Genomic DNA, 16,336 nt, shown 5'->3' with positions numbered 1-16,336 from the left:
AACGAGAGAAATGAATCATAATAATCATTAAACTATCTAGTAAAAAGCAAAAGCTACGCTATGCCACAGCGCTAAATAAATAAAAATAAGAATATAAAACAAAAAGGGAAAAAGGTGTGTGGAGGGGGAGAGGGAACAGACGTCATATCTGACGTGGCCATGATAGCTCCGTCACATATGAGTCTGCTTTTATTTACTAAAGACGTAAATAATTTCCATGATGTAAAGTACTATATGCAGCACATTTTCTCTGTAAATTGATTCCTACCTTATATCGTTGTTCACGTCGAAGGAGTCAAGATGGAGAGCAGCTCTTCAAACGAGGCAACAAAAAAAATGTCTAATTAAAAAAGAATTATAATGGGGGAAAAAATGGAAAAATAAAAAACTGTAAAATTTGGAAAAAAACTGATTCTTTTTTCTGTCCCCCTGTCTAGTGATTAACACTTGCAGGGTTCTGAATCCGGCTCGATCGACCAATTTGTTGTGTATAAAAATCCGGTGACCCCAAGGATCAATTTGTTGCATAAATTTAAGATAAGGGAAGGCTCGAAGACCAATTTGTTGTAAAGATGGCGAGAAAGGCCATATAATGGATAAAAATAAATTATATCTATTCTGTAATGCTAATTAGAAAGGACTGTAAATATATATATACCTTCAATAACCCAGCAGGGAGACCAAATACCGTGCTGTATTTACCTTACAAATGAGTGGAGTGCCCTTTAAATCTTGAATGACAGCCACGGTACCATAAAAAATAGAAGGATACCTTAAAAACGAATTGGAGACAGACGAAATAAAGTTCTGAGAGGAAGTTTAAGGTTTTAACTGTAATTTTTAGTAGGTAATCAAGTCAATTTACATAGAGAATGTGCTACATGGTTCAGATAATAATAATAATAGTACAATACATCACTATAATTTAGAGTATTCAATTGTTCCAATATGGATCCGAACTGAACCTCTTCACAGTATCTTCCTGGCTTATACTGCAGATCACGTCAGTTGTTGATAAACGTTCATTGGCTGGTAAATAGTTCATTTCCGTAATATCCCACGGTGGCGCTGGTTGTCGAGCGCTCATTGGACCAGCACATGGATGATGAGACTGGTATCGTGACATCTTCCTTGGTTCCGTCATTGAGGGCCATAGACCGGGAAAGCACAGAGGCTGGCGTTGCTATGGCAACCTGAAGATAACATTATTTCCCTGCTAGCTGTGAACTCTTCCGACAGAGAGAAATACTCCTATCTACTTTCTCACTAGGCACCAAGGTCAAATACATGTCTCAAATCAAAATAGGCCTCTCATTATGGCAAGTTTACTTGACTGGGGACAGACAGTATGGAGACCGAATAAGGAGTCAACCAGATATAAGATATTAAATCTGAATGTGGCGTCAGGAAATCCATAATATAAATATGATAAAATAATATAAAGGATAATATAGGGCTGAGATGATTAGGCACGTGGATGGTGACATGACATAAATAGGATAAGGAGAACAACCCGGAGTAAACAGGCAGTAGGCTTTTAAGAGTAAAATGATGATAAAAGGGCAAGATGACAAAATATGACCTATATGGAACACGGTCTGGGCCCAAAGTTCAATATGTGTTGACCAACAGAATATGATGGAATGGCCAACTTGACATGACGTGTAAACAACATGTCAGAATTTATCTAACAACGACCACTAAGCTATGTGTCTTCAATGGTTATCATGCCAAACTGTGAAGTAGAGATGCACAACAAGTCAAAAAAATCACACCAGTTTTGCCCACCCATTTGATTCTATAGCTATAGTGTTTCTGATTATATATCTCTAGAGTTACAAAACGTATAAACACATGTTACCACTCAAATTAAAGCTTAGAATGGTGAGCAGTTTTCTATAGCCATTAGGAACATGTTGGTTCTTAGCACACACTTCCAAAATGGGGATATTTGCAAGCCTTATTTTAAATTTCTTAGATGTGTGTGCAAAATACTGCATTAAAAGCCCATTTAAGCATATATGGAAGTTTTGTGGAAGTAAAATAACCATTCCAATCAATTCCCCATATTTGAATTATGCAGAAAAGTGGTTTCATTGGTCTCTGCACAAAGTAAGGTTCAAAGGTTGATCATATATTTGTTGTCACAATTTGCATGTGGCAATATAGGGGTGCATGTATTCAATGCATGATAACTACCACTAAGCTGCTAGTCTGCGATTGTTATCATACAAAAATGTGAAGTAGAGATGTACAGCTAGTCAAAAATTCAAACAAGAATTTGCCCACCCATTTCGTAATTAACGCGCAAATTAGGGGGGTCTGGCAGATCTCTCAAACTGCGGTCTGTGTGTATGCTGTGCTGTCACTGTGCCCCGAAGAGCCCAAGGAATGTCAAATTAGGCAGAGGAAACAGTGGCTGTTTATTTTGTCTGAAGGACAAATAAAGTGCACACCTTTTTGCCTCCGTCAGCCTGTAATATTAATAGGGAATAAAGTTCAACTCAACCTTATTTTCTGTCTGGACCTGAATCATTCTTTTTGGAAATTAGCCGGTGACCGTGTCACAATAATGATTTGCATTGTTGTGTCGCACTTATAATGTGTATTTACGTTATGTGGCCTAGGACCATTGAATCATTTGAATGTCATCTGTCGTATATATATATATATTATTCATTGTTTTTGCCAAAATTCATTAACCCCTGCTATAAAAAAAACAGCCCCCCCATAGCTCCCCCATGCACAAATGTCTGGAGCCGTCCCTGGATGCGGTACAAACTCACAAATGATTTACGATCGCCGGGTGTGCGGCGGCGCACCATGGACAGCTCTCGAACCTTTGGAGATACGGAGCTTTGAAAATCCTGTTATATTGGAGGCTCAACGGAGCTGGATTTAAAAATCACATCACACGGGATTTTTGGCCGTTTACGTGAAAATCGCTCTGCACAAGCTAAAAATGCTGCAACATGCTAACGTGATGCTAATCAAACGGGCATTAGCGCTGATTAAACAAAACTCGCCTTTACGGCTCTGGCATGCGGGACAAAGTAAGGGTAATTCTGTCTGTGTGTGTTCACGCCTTGGGATTTTAACATCATGTTAGTTCGCTGCAAAACATACTCTCTCCCCATGCCTTCGGCCTGGTGGAGACAATTAGGCTCCATCAGAGGTGTGTGTTCACGCCTTGGGATATTAACATCATGTTAGTTCCGTGGATCATGAGACTGCATGATTATTGACTCTATACAAACATTCCCACAGGCACATCATGAAGTCAGGAGGAACATCATGGACTCAGTGAATGACAATCATATATATCCTCTATCCAAGTCCAAACCCCAGAGTGAGACGTGCCATTATGACAGTGAAGCACACCCCTCTCGTGTAATATTGCTTAAATCACCACCTGGCTGTGCCTTGTTGTATATAGACCGGACATCTGACCATGATACACCAAAGAAAGAAGATTGTCTTGACGGTGACTGTTTTTAGTAGCCTCGGAAACACAGACGTTTATATTTCCAGGGAGGAAAAAAAAGTCTGGGTCCGAGTCCACTTCAATACGGCATACAGTAGCGCATAACGTCGATCACTGCTGATTTCTGATCGTCTGCACCTTTGATAAATTGACGCACACACGCACACACGTACAGACACACACTCCTCTCTCTCTCTGTCGCTCTAATTAATTACTCATGTCGCGCAGCTGCGTCTAGATTCTCCCAGCAGATCCTGCCGGGAGCTGCCTATGCCATAGAAAGCATAGGTGTTATTACGGTTATTAGGGTCTGTGGGAAGCAAACATGAGTTACATTTCAATGTACAGCACACATGTTCACGCGTGTGTTGTTTATCTATGGGCCTCATCATGGCTTGGGACTGAGCGCTTAGTTCCCCAGGCTACTGTAGTCACTAGTTTAGTTTAGTTTAGTTTAGTTTATTTCGAACCTTTCACATGTATAACAATACATAATACATTATACACTTGAGTGGCCCGAAAAGGTGTAGGCTGAAGCTAAAAGCTTATAATTGCCTACCCTATTGGTCTACAGAACCAAATACAAAATAAATAATAATAATAATGATAATAAAGCTGACAAAACTGTCAGACAGTAAACTAAGAAAATAACATAATAATAGTAATAATAATGATAATAATAATAATGAAATGAGTTTGTGTATGGAATGATAAGACTCAGACCCTCTATAGACTTCTTTGTGATATTTATACATTTCTTATTAATAATTGCATTTGTATATATTTAAATTTATTTAATTATTTGGTTTTAATACTTACTATTACTTATTTCTAACTAGGATACTCTAATGTTTTATATCTATTTATTACTTTGGATTTAAACATTTGTTTGAATTTGGTGACTGATGAGCACATTTCCAGATCCTTATCCAGGCTGTTCCATAGACGCACCCCTCTTACGGATAAGCATTTGTCTTTGGTGTTGGTTCTTGCGTTGTTTCTCTTAAATACACCAGTTCCCCTGAGTTTGTACTTGGTCTCTCGTGCTTTGAACAGCTCCTGCATACAGGGTGGAAGAATTTTGTGGTGGGCCTTGTACATTATTATAGCAGTGTTTAGATCAACTAGGTCTTCTAATTTTAGGGTTTTATTTTTAATAAAGAGTGGATTGGTTGGCTCTAGGTAGTCCGATTTATTTATTAATCTTATGGCTTTTTTTTGTAACAGAAATACAGGATTAACGTTAGTTTTATATGCACTCCCTCATACTTCCACACAGTAAGTTAGGTATGGAAGTATGAGGGAGCAGTACAGCAGATAAAGTGAACTGTGGTTGACAATGGGTTTCAATTTGTATAGTATAGCAATTGTTTTGGATATTTTTGACTTTGTGTTATCTATGTGTGGTTTCCAACAGAGTTTGTTATCTATAATGATACCCAAGAATTTGTGTTCATTGACTTGTTCGATTTCCACATTTTGGATTTTTAGTTTGACCGGTTTATCTATTTTTCTATTACAAAAGAGAATATATTTGGTTTTACTGAGATTTAGTGATAGTTTATTGGTGTCAAAACATTTTTTTAGGATTTGTAATTATTTTTCAACTGCATGGAGGAGCTGTTCAAGATCTCTTCCTGAACTATATAGGCTGGTGTCAGCAAATAAAACATACTTAAGTTGAGTTAGTGCTTCACCTATATCATTTATATATAGAATAAACAGCTTGGGGCCCAATACAGAACCCTGGGGAACTCCATGTGTAATATTTAGTTGGTCTGAGTCAACATCATTCACATGCACGTACTGTTTTCTTTCATGCAAGTAGCTTTCAAGCCACATGCTAGCGACTCCCCTGACACCATACCTCTCCATTTTTTAATAAGTAGTCACAGGACATGTTGGATCTTCCTGAGGGTGAATCTACAGTAACTATTTATACAGTATGGTCCTCATTCACAACGGCGTTTACGCTCATAAAGTGACGTTACGTGAGCGGAGCGTGAGCGGACAGGCATTTACGTGGATTCCCACATTACGTGGGAATTCATGAACTTGAACGTGAACTTGACGGTGACGTGGGTTGGTCGGAAATTCCGCTGAAAGCTGCGCCACCTCTCATGGTCGTGTACGGCTTGCGTAGATTTATTAAGAAGGCTTTAGTCTTCATGCTGAATCAATTAAAAGTCCCCAAATCTCAGATAAAATATGTAGGCATATGTGTCCCCAACATTGGTCGCACATAAAAAAATTATAGCCTATATAAAAGCCAAGTATCACTTGTATGCCTAAATGCATGCATTCTAGAGGCAGGTTAGCCTAGAGTGCCATACAGAAACTGCCCCTGCAAGCCCGACACCTTTTTTATTTATTTATTAGGATATTTCTAGCATGCGCGATTGCGCTGCTCACTTGACAGCTTTCTACTCGCAGTGCAACGCGCTGTGAGCTTGTAGATCGGCTCTCGCAGTCTCGCGGACTCGCACTGCATGTTAAAAAACAAACTCACAATTATAATAAGAACATACACTTATCTGCATTCTGCACTGTACGAATCCAACGTTGTTTAGTGTAGTAATGTCTGCAGTATAGGCCTATTTAAATTGTTTCGTTATGGAGCTCCTTTGAGTCAGTCTGACTGTCGGTGCGTGTGTCACCGTCTCCACACCATAGCGCAAAACGGTCTTAAGCTGCGCACTTCTTAAGCTGCGCGCAGCTTAAATTCTGAGTTTTTAGACAGCTGGTGGATGGAAAAGAAGCTCCACCTCCGCGGAAGACTTGAGCGGAGGAGAGCGTTTCCGGGAATCTGGCCGTCGCGCAAGTATTCGGCGGAGGTGGAGCTTAATTTCCATCCACCAGCTGTCTAAAAACTCAAGCTTTAAGCTGCGCGCAGCCGAGAACGTGCGCAGCTCTTTCGACCGTGTGGCAGCACCTAGAGTGTGTGTGTGTGGGGGGGGGGGGGGGGAGGGATTAGCCCTATATAAAAAATAGAAGACCACATTAGCCTATTTGAATGAATGGCATCAGCGTGTTTGAAAGTCGGCCAGTCATATCATAGTTTTAAGCCAGCTCACCTCCACTCGCGCTTGTTCACAAACATGACGGACAGACAGACAAGAAAGGCTGTTGATGATGATTATTATTACCACTGTAACTCGCTGATCAGCATGTTGACAGAGACTCAGCCAATTAAAGTTTCACGTAGGCCTAAATGCATTTGCTGCAAGCGCCTATCTGCCTCCATTTGCGTCGTGGTATTAAATATGTATATTGATCACATAATAACATGCGGACGCCACACAGAATAGCCAACTCTTACCTGCAGCTGAGGAAACATACAACGTAGTTGGATCGGATGAAATATAGCCTTAAATCCAAATCCCACAAGAAAAAAAAGAAAGAAAATATGTCCTGTGTCCATGCATGTCCATATATTTGCTTTCCAAATCCGACAGTGCAGGGCAGGGAATCAATCACCGCAGTAGACTAATCAATAGGGCCTTTTATCATTGCCGAGTTTTAATATAGCATTTGGTTGTGTGGTGAACAGTACAAATTAACTTCTTTCTCATTATGTGAAAGTAACTGTAATGTAACATATTATACGTTCTGACATTTAACAAGGAGTGAAGCAATGCGTGCCAAGTTGGCAAGTTTCGTTTATAATTATATACAAAACTCGCGCTGTTTGCTTGAAGATCTGTCCGTGCAGAGACCCGCCTGTCAAAATGAACTGCTCTACAAGCTCATCGCGGCTGTTGTATATAATTTAAAGCCCGGTGCAGGCTATGATGACGTATTTCGATATTTCCTGTTGCCTTATATGGTGTGGGATGGGCGTTCTAACCAGGCGACACCAGGCGAATCGCTTGGGAAAAATGCGGAAAGGCTACACTCTGCGATCCGCACAAATGAAGTGATTACACCAGCTTCCCTGAATAAGACGGGAGCAAATCGCAGCGTGATCGGACAGAGCAATACGATGATATTTAGTATCTGTATACGCTTCCGTTACACTCTGGCGTAAACGCCGTTGTGAATGAGGACCTATGTGTGTTTTACCCTCAGGGAGATACTGAACATGCTCCTTCTTATTCAGCATATACTTTCAAATTGGGAAAGACTTATTTTCAAATTATTCCATTTGTGTGCAGAATCTTGCATTAAAAAGCCATTTAAGCATATATGAAAGTATTGAATAAGTAAAATGACTATTCCAATCAATTACCCACTTGAATTATGCAGAAAGGTGTGATTATAGGTCTCTACACAATAATGGCTCAAACGTTGATCATATATTTTTGTAAGAATGTGTGTGGTAATATAGGTGTCCACATATTCAATGCATGATAACGACCACTAAGCTATGTGTCTTCAATGGTTATCATGCCAAACTGTGAAGTAGAGATGCACAACAAGTCAAAAAAATCACACCAGTTTTGCCCACCCATTTGATTCTATAGCTATGGCCCTGGCTTGTGTTATCACACTATAATAGTGTTTCTGATTATAGAGTTACAAAACGTATAAACACATGTTACCACTCAAATTAAAGCTTAGAATGGTGAGCCGTTTTCTATAGCCATTAGGAACATGTTGGTTCTTAGCACACACTTCCAAAATGGGGATATTTGCAAGCCTTATTTTAAATTTCTTAGATGTGTGTGCAAAATACTGCATTAAAAGCCCATTTAAGCATATATGGAAGTTTTGTGGAAGTAAAATAACCATTCCAATCAATTCCCCATATTTGAATTATGCAGAAAAGTGGTTTCATTGGTCTCTGCACAAAGTAAGGTTAAAAAGTTGATCATATATTTGTTGTCACAATTTGCATGTGGCAATATAGGGGTGCATGTATTCAATGCATGATAACTACCACTAAGCTGCTAGTCTGCGATTGTTATCATACAAAAATGTGAAGTAGAGATGTACAGCTAGGAATCTGAGTTCCTAGAAGTTTCTATTTATATATATATATATATATATATATATATTTTTTTTTTAATAATGTGGTGACATGGAGAAGATTTTGTATTCAAGTCTTCTGGTCAACGAAAGAAAGAAAGAAATAAAGAAAGAAAGAAAGAAAGAGACAGACATTATTTAATGATTTAAGAAACAATGAATAAGCAGTTCCACTGCAGTGTTTATGAATAAGCAGTTCCACTGCAGTGTTTAGAAACAATGAATAAGAAGTTCCACTGCAGTGTTTATGAATAAGCAGTTCCACTGCAGTGTTTAGAAACAATGAATAAGAAGTTCCACTGCAGTGTTTGCATAAAATGTCATCCGGAAAATGCAGATATAAGGCCTACGGCCTATAAGGTGGTCGTCGTCACCGTACTTAAATATTGAGTTAGGTTCTGACAGTTTGAGCTCAAATATTGTTGTATACGTGGATGTAAAGTGTGTTTGTCACACGATAACAGAGTTGTATAAGTGAATGTAAAGTGTGTTTGTCATAAGATAACAGAGTTATATAAGTGAATGTAAAGTGTATTCATCATAAGCAGGACTACAGTGTATATAAAGAGCATGTGGTTTGAAGCAGGACGAACACATCAGTGGAACAGCTTTGATCTGACAAGATGACCAACATGCGGCTCCTGTGCGTCCTCATCGGTGAGTATAGAGACTCTTCAAAGACTATTTATTTAAGATAACACACACATAGGACCGGACCTTATGTTATCCATTTCATTGTAATTACAATAACATTAGTTATATCATACAGACCTGCTGGACCATATCGTTCAGTCCTTAATAACAACTTGAAATATTGGGCGAACGTAGCAGATCAGAATAGGGTTCATGTGGTTAAATACAGTACATTGGAAGCAGGGTTGTCCCGATCCGATCGCTTGATCGGAAATCGGAGCCGATCACGTCATTGATGATGACCGGATCGGGAGCAATGAACCGTGATGGGGACATATCAATATGATATCCATAACATGATATTAGCCCAAGGCCTGTCGTCCATATCCATAATGATATTAGCCCATGGCCTGTCGTCGAAATAAATACAAAGTCTTCTGAAAGAATATATTATATTCAAAGATTTGTGCCACCATTTTCACGATTTTTCAAAAAATAGCAGACCTACAAGCTCGTAGCGCGCCACTCGGTGGCGCGCTATGAGCTTGTAGATCTGATATTTTTCAATAGCTAAAGTATAACATAATGCTTAGTTAAAATTAAAACACCAAAACAGGTTCCCGTCCAGAATGGGTTAGACTGGAACTGGATATTGTCGTGATTTGGGATATTGTACTATTCTATTGTGATATGCCATGCCAAGTGTTCGCTAAAGATATAAATATGGGATCGGGACATCCCTAATTGGAAGCGTATTGTCCCTCAGAGAAGATGCTTTAATACTTCAGTGCATCCAGTGGTGTATACGTAAGAGTCCGGAATTCAACATTTACTACTTGATATCAAAATGTCCCAGAGGTAAAAGTACTAATTGTGCAGAATGTCCCATATTTGAAGTTTTCAAATGTATAATCATTTTTTGAAAGTAGTTTTTTAGTTTAGTTTAGTTTATTTCGAACCTTTCACATGTATAACAATACATAATACATTATACACTTGAGTGGCCCGAAAAGGTGTAGGCTGAAGCTAGCAGCAGATCTAACAAGCTCACAATGCGTCGCATATCGCAACACATTGTGAGCTTGTAGTTTGGCTATTTATGTTTTCAAATGGCCGAAATGTACAGTATGTAGGTAAATGTATGGTTTGTAATAACAAATCTACAAAGTAACTTGGAACTAAAGTTTCCAAATAATTGGAGTAAACGTACAATATTTGCCTTTGAGATGTAGTGGAGTAGAAGTAAATCTAATCTAATCTATTCTATTCTAAAAGAATCTAAAAATGATAGCACAATGTTATTTAAAGTTTTGTTAACTCACTTTTTTGCTATCAGACAATTCCTTTTTTGGATTCAAATCAACTACTAGTAGTACTAGTACTATATACCTTAGTAGTACTAGTAGTACTACTACTACTACTACTACTACTACTACTACTACTACTACTACTGCAAGTATAATTAGATTTTCATTTATTTTAGATTTTTATTTATCCATGCATTACATGCTTTATGGAACAAGTGTCATTTTCCTGAAGCTCATGATTTGCCTGCTGATCAATTACAAAATCTGAATGTAAGGTTTTGTGATGTTAATATGCATCATTAGTCATTCTGAAGATGCTGTAAGTTGTAAGTTGTATCCACTGAAGGGTGTGTGGGTATTAGTCCGGGTTATGCTGACTTCATACTGTACAGCACCTTGTCAATATTTGTGTACTTGTATTGTAGGCCTATCTCTTATCTGGACATTATTCAAATTTGTGTGTGTGTGTGTGTGTGTGTGTGTGTGTGTGTGTGTGTGTGTGTGTGTGTGTGTGTGTGTGTGTGTGTGTGTGTGTGTGTGTGTGTGTGTGTGTGTGTGTGTGTGTGTGTGTGTGTGTGTGTGTGTGTGTGTGTGTGTGTGTGTGTTTCAGTGTTGGCTACTGTGTGCTGGGAGGCTAACTGCTTCTGGCAGGGTGAGTACACACATTAATTAATTCCAAATTAATGTAGCCTATGAATTTATTAAGTAGTTTAATTTATGAATTTAAATTATATTATCATTATCACCTTCATTAGAAAACAAGTCGACAATGACAAATGTCAATAGGCCTACATAATTTAAATATTGTATTTCACTGACTTTGTGGAATTTGGATAAGCGTCTGTATGTATGTGCTCATGCACCTGTGTGTGTGTGTGTGTGTGTGTGTGTGTGTGTGTGTGTGTGTGTGTGTGTGTGTGTGTGTGTGTGTGTGTGTGTGTGTGTGTGTGTGTGTGTGTGTGTGTGTGTGTGCGCGCGCGCGTGCGCTCTTCCAGGGTATAAGCAGGTATGCAGTAACCAGCCAGAGGCCTTAACATGTCGTAAGTTGGAACTCCTCATTTATCATGTTGAATCTAAGTGACTTTAATATATTTCTTTATACTAAACAAATTTGAGCTCAATTAAAAAAATGGATCCTGTCCACATGACGTTATAGTCTAAAACCTGATCTCTACTCACGTAAATATTGTGTGCTTGGCCAAGAGTTCAATTTGACGTGACAGAATAAGACGTGCTTGACAGTCAGTTGTTGTGCTGGTCATTGTAAAAGTAGGCCTATACTTCTCTCTAAGTCTAAAAAGTGTCTTAACCCATTTCGGCCTGACGTCGAAGTTTAAAAAATGTCTTCTAAATCCTGACAGTTTTCTGAAATACCTCATGTTTCAGTGGTGCTCAATATTTCATCTTAAGGACCCCAAAAGTTATATGCAACTGGCCACCGACCCCCATCTGAAAATATGTTGTTCCAGGGCCCCCTCAGAAGCAGAGATTTGAGTTAAAAACGTTCGCTCTGAAAGAATATATATTCAAAGAGTTGTGCCGCATTTTCACTATTTTTCAAAAATAGCAGACCTACAAGCTCGTAGCGCGGCACTCAGTGCCGCGCTATGAGCTTGTAGATCTGCTATTTTTCAATAGCTAAAATATAACATAATGCTTGAAACAACAAAAGGGGTTCCTGCCCAAAAGTGTGTTAAGGCGTTTGATGTTTGATGTGGATGTGTTCAACTGGCCGGTTGTTCTCCTCTGCAGCGTCAGGTCAAGTCTTCAAGGTTCTCGGACTTGAGTATCATAAAATCAAAGGTTCCCACAGATACAACCACAGGAGTCCATGTGTCCGCAAGCTGACGTTGAAAGTACACAATAAGTAAGAGCACGTGCGCACATGCACATGCACACGCACACACATGCACACACACACAATATATGGCTATGAGTCAATTCTTGTTTCAAAACCTTTTCTCTGCTTAATCCCATCAGGTGTGGGGGGAGGCGTGCCTGTTGGATCAACGCCAGCAGCCTGGCTCGTTCCAGCAGATGCAAGAACCAAGCCTTCTGCTTCAAGATCCATCTGCAATGCCAGGGCAGATGTAAGTGTTTGCACCACGCACGCACGCACGCACGCACGCACGCACGCACGCACGCACGCACGCACGCACGCACGCACGCACAACTCTGTGTGAGTGACATGTAGCTTGCGAGGTTAGTTCAGGCAGGTACACTCGAGAGGTTACACACTGCGTACAAACGGATACTTATGTGGGTGCATATGGATGCTGATGTGTGTGCATACGGATACTTATGTGGGTGCATATTACGGATGCTTACGACGGTATAATTGGCAAGACACACATATTACGCCATACACATTGACGTGGCAGTCAGCTGACCAATAATTGGGCAGGGGTATTAAAGCTCAACATGTGTTCTCTCTGTGTTCATTAAGTTCTGCACATGCGTTCATGGTTTGTTGTTATGCGCTGTTTGCTCCCATGCACCGCCACCCCAGCACCACCAGTGGGCTCTGCTATTTCTGTTCCCCATGCATTGTTGTTGTATATCTATCTCCTTTCTCCCAATGGTTAATGATGGCTGTATAATTGTGCCGAGTGCAGGGACAAAAATGTATAGCAGAGCCGAAACACCAACATATATAACGTTTGTTGTAAAATCCACTTCTACATTTCAGGGAAGTGATCGGCTGATGACTGTAGGCCTAAGTGAGTAAGTGAGCACTTATTTTATTTGGTATTTGTATGTATCACTTCTATTAAAGGGTATTTCATGCTGTATACAGTCCAGTAGAGAGATATCTGTGAATCCCTACGAACTAAAAAGAGAACTATGAATGTGTCCAATGGTATTCCTAGCCCCCGTAAAATCTGAATCCCCCGATTCCCCCCCACACCACCAACCCCTTTTTCCCCTCACTGTATATGTTTCTTTTCCCTTTTTACCTCCTTTATGATGAATTGTTCTTTGACTATATAGAAGTGTCTATTTGTACGTCTCTAAATGTTTTGATGAATTGAACAAGGTGGACCCTCTTGTAAACAAGTGTAATGCTTAATTGGGTCGTCCACTCACAGTTAACAGTCTTTGTATTGAGTTTGTGCTTGAAATGTACTGTAATTCTGCAAACTGTTAATACATATTTCAATCAATCAATCAATCAATTCATCCACAGCTTGGTGATGAAGACCTGGTGATGAAGACTCTGGAGGAGTAGTCTGAGGATCATCATCATCATAATTATCATTATCGTCATCATCATTAATAACAGGGCATAGCGGTGGCGGCCATTTAAAAAAAAAAAGCCCTATAGAGATTCTAGCTTAAAAATAATCGATATAAATCTTTTTGAAAATCTCTGTGGGGGGGAAATGCATTGTCTTTTTTATTAGTTATCGCTAGATGATATTTAATAAAAGTGATGTCATGCTACGTGTAGCTTGTCTTGTTTTTTCACGATGAACATTCTGGGGGAAAGAAAAGAGTCATTTCAAAAGTGACACGGCTTAAAGGAGAATTCCGTGCTAGAGGGCTTTGTAGTTGTTACGTCCCCACCAAAGAGGTCCAGGTGTTATTTTGTGCAAAAGCGACTTATTGGCTATTTCCCCTAATATAAGCCCTCAATGAATTCAATTGCATTGAATTGAATGCGGGCATTGGGGTGTTGTGTGCTAATTTGCTTATTTCCATCGCTCAAAAATATTTTTGTTTTGTATATCCTCTCTTCATAATGTAAATAGTATCCCAAGCGGCACACTTTACTACTTATTTCGATGGAAATGAGAAAATTAGCACACAAACCCAACCCCCATTGAGGGCTTATATTAGGGGAAATATAGCCAATAATGCACTTTTGCACAAAATAACACCTGGACCTCTTTGGTGGGGACGTAACAACTACAAATAAAGGTAAGAAAGCCTTCTAGCCTGGAATTCTCCTTTAAAGGGGCATTCCACTCATTTTCAACATTTTACTATGTCATTAAGAATTCAAGAGGGTGCCCAATGATATCCCTTGAGCATTGATGCCCGAAACACTGAAAATCCACCCAAAACGATTCTACAAATCCCTTCTAAATCTAAGTTTAAAAAAAACATGTTTCTATGTCAGTGGTTCACAAACATTTTCATGTCAAGGACCCCCAAAATTATATGTAATTGGCCGCCAACCCTCATCTGAAAATATGTTGTTCCAGGGACCCTCCCAGAAGCAAAGATTTGAGTTTAAAAAGCTCTGAAAGAATATATATTGAAAGATTTGTGCCACATTTTCACTATTTTTCAAAAATAGCAGACCTACAAGCTTGTAGCGCGCGGTGCTATGAGCTTGTAGATCTGCTATTTTTCAACAGCTAAAGCACAACATAATGCTTAAAACACCAAAACGGGTTCCCGCCCTTAATATAAAAAAGGAAAATAACAGAAACATATATAGAATGCATTTACTAGTGCAGAGGTTCCCAAACTTTTTCACGTCAAGGACCCTCAATTAGCCCGCGGACCCCCATGTGAAAAGCTATGCCAGGGACCCCAGAAGAATTTTACGGCTCTAGCAGTGATTCTCAACCCATTTAATTTCAAGGACCCCTCAGTTTGACATGCATTAATCTATTTAATGATATTTCTATCTCTGGGACCCCCAATTTATATTGTAAAATCAATGTTAATTTAACTCTGGGAGTGTAGGCTACAACGGGTCCATTTGGTTCCATTTGTACACTCTCAGAGTTACAGACCCATAAGGGTCCATTTGGTTCCAAACAATCATTTAGCTGGGGACCCCCTGGAACTCCCTCAATGACCTCTGGGGGTCCCCGGACCCCACTTTGGGAACCACTGTACTAGACAACCAAACAGCAACGCAACGTTTTTCCCATCAGTTGCTGCGTACAAAGTGGCCACAAGGTGGCAGTGGATGACTGCTGATACCTAATGGCTCGCCCAAAACAACATGTCTGGGTACTTTTCTGCCCTCCTTTTGAAAAAAGTCAGACCAGGATATTTTAACTTTTCCGTCCGTTTTAAAACGTATACACTTATATACATTATACCACACTACACTTTGCTACAAATTAATAATATGTATGATTTATGATGATGTTTATTATTGTATATGTATTGTATTTCATATTATTGAATACTTATAACTGAATGACTGTTAATATAGTAGGCCTATATTCAATCAATCAATCAATCAATCAATCAATCTGTCTTTAAATGTCTTAATTAATTGAATACACAGGACCACAATGGAAACAATTGAGCCCCTTATGCCTATAGTAGGCTATTTGTGTTATAATGTTATCATTTTAACAATCATTGTAAACTATGCCCATATGTACAATCTGAACACACTTCATAAAGTATTCGATCAATCAATAAAAACAAGTGTTGCCCATTGATTGGTGATTGATTGGTGCTTAAAGTTGCCTCATTTTTGCCTCAATTAATGTCTGTAGATATAATCAAGATCTGCTAAAAAAAAAGTACAAGTAAAAAAGTAAATCTGCATTTTATGTTTCTCTTGGGTCACGTGGTGGGTTGTGCGGTGTTCGGGGCAAAAGGTTCCCCATGCGGAACAAATCATGTTTGGAGAGGCTCAACTTGTTTCCTGGAACTACTTACTAGAACGAATGCACCAAGGCTACGTCAGTGACGTCAAATAAGACCCGGAAAAACCGTGGGTTTTTTCCTTAGAGTACGTTTTTTTCATACTATGGTATTTTCCCTTTGCCGAAAATAAATATATTTTTATTTTTACCAAATCTACCACGATCAGATTTCTACCAAATCAGGGCATATCATGTTTGTTTTTAGTGTTTCCCAAAAAATGAAAATATAAACAAGGCGGAACAAGGCAGAAAAAGAGCCTGCTGGTTGGTCAGTCAGGGACCAATCAGAAGGCTGACAAATGGGCACAGCCGTGACGTCG

The 16,336-nt window shown here is 39.3% G+C and overlaps 1 protein-coding gene across 1 annotated transcript in view; it reads left to right on the top strand.

Moving 5' to 3' along the window:
* LOC306936382 (uncharacterized protein) overlaps positions 1–16,336 on the top strand; it is a gene marked incomplete at its 5' end in the record, with an annotated part of 450,465 nt that overhangs the window by 103,835 nt on the left and 330,294 nt on the right. The gene's annotated exons all lie outside the window — the stretch shown is intronic.

This window comes from Electrona antarctica (assembly GCF_951216825.1).
Source record: "Electrona antarctica genome assembly, chromosome: 14".
NCBI lineage: Eukaryota > Metazoa > Chordata > Actinopteri > Myctophiformes > Myctophidae > Electrona > Electrona antarctica.
Note: the sequence above shows the minus strand (reverse complement) of the source record. Positions and strands in the feature narration are given on the sequence as shown.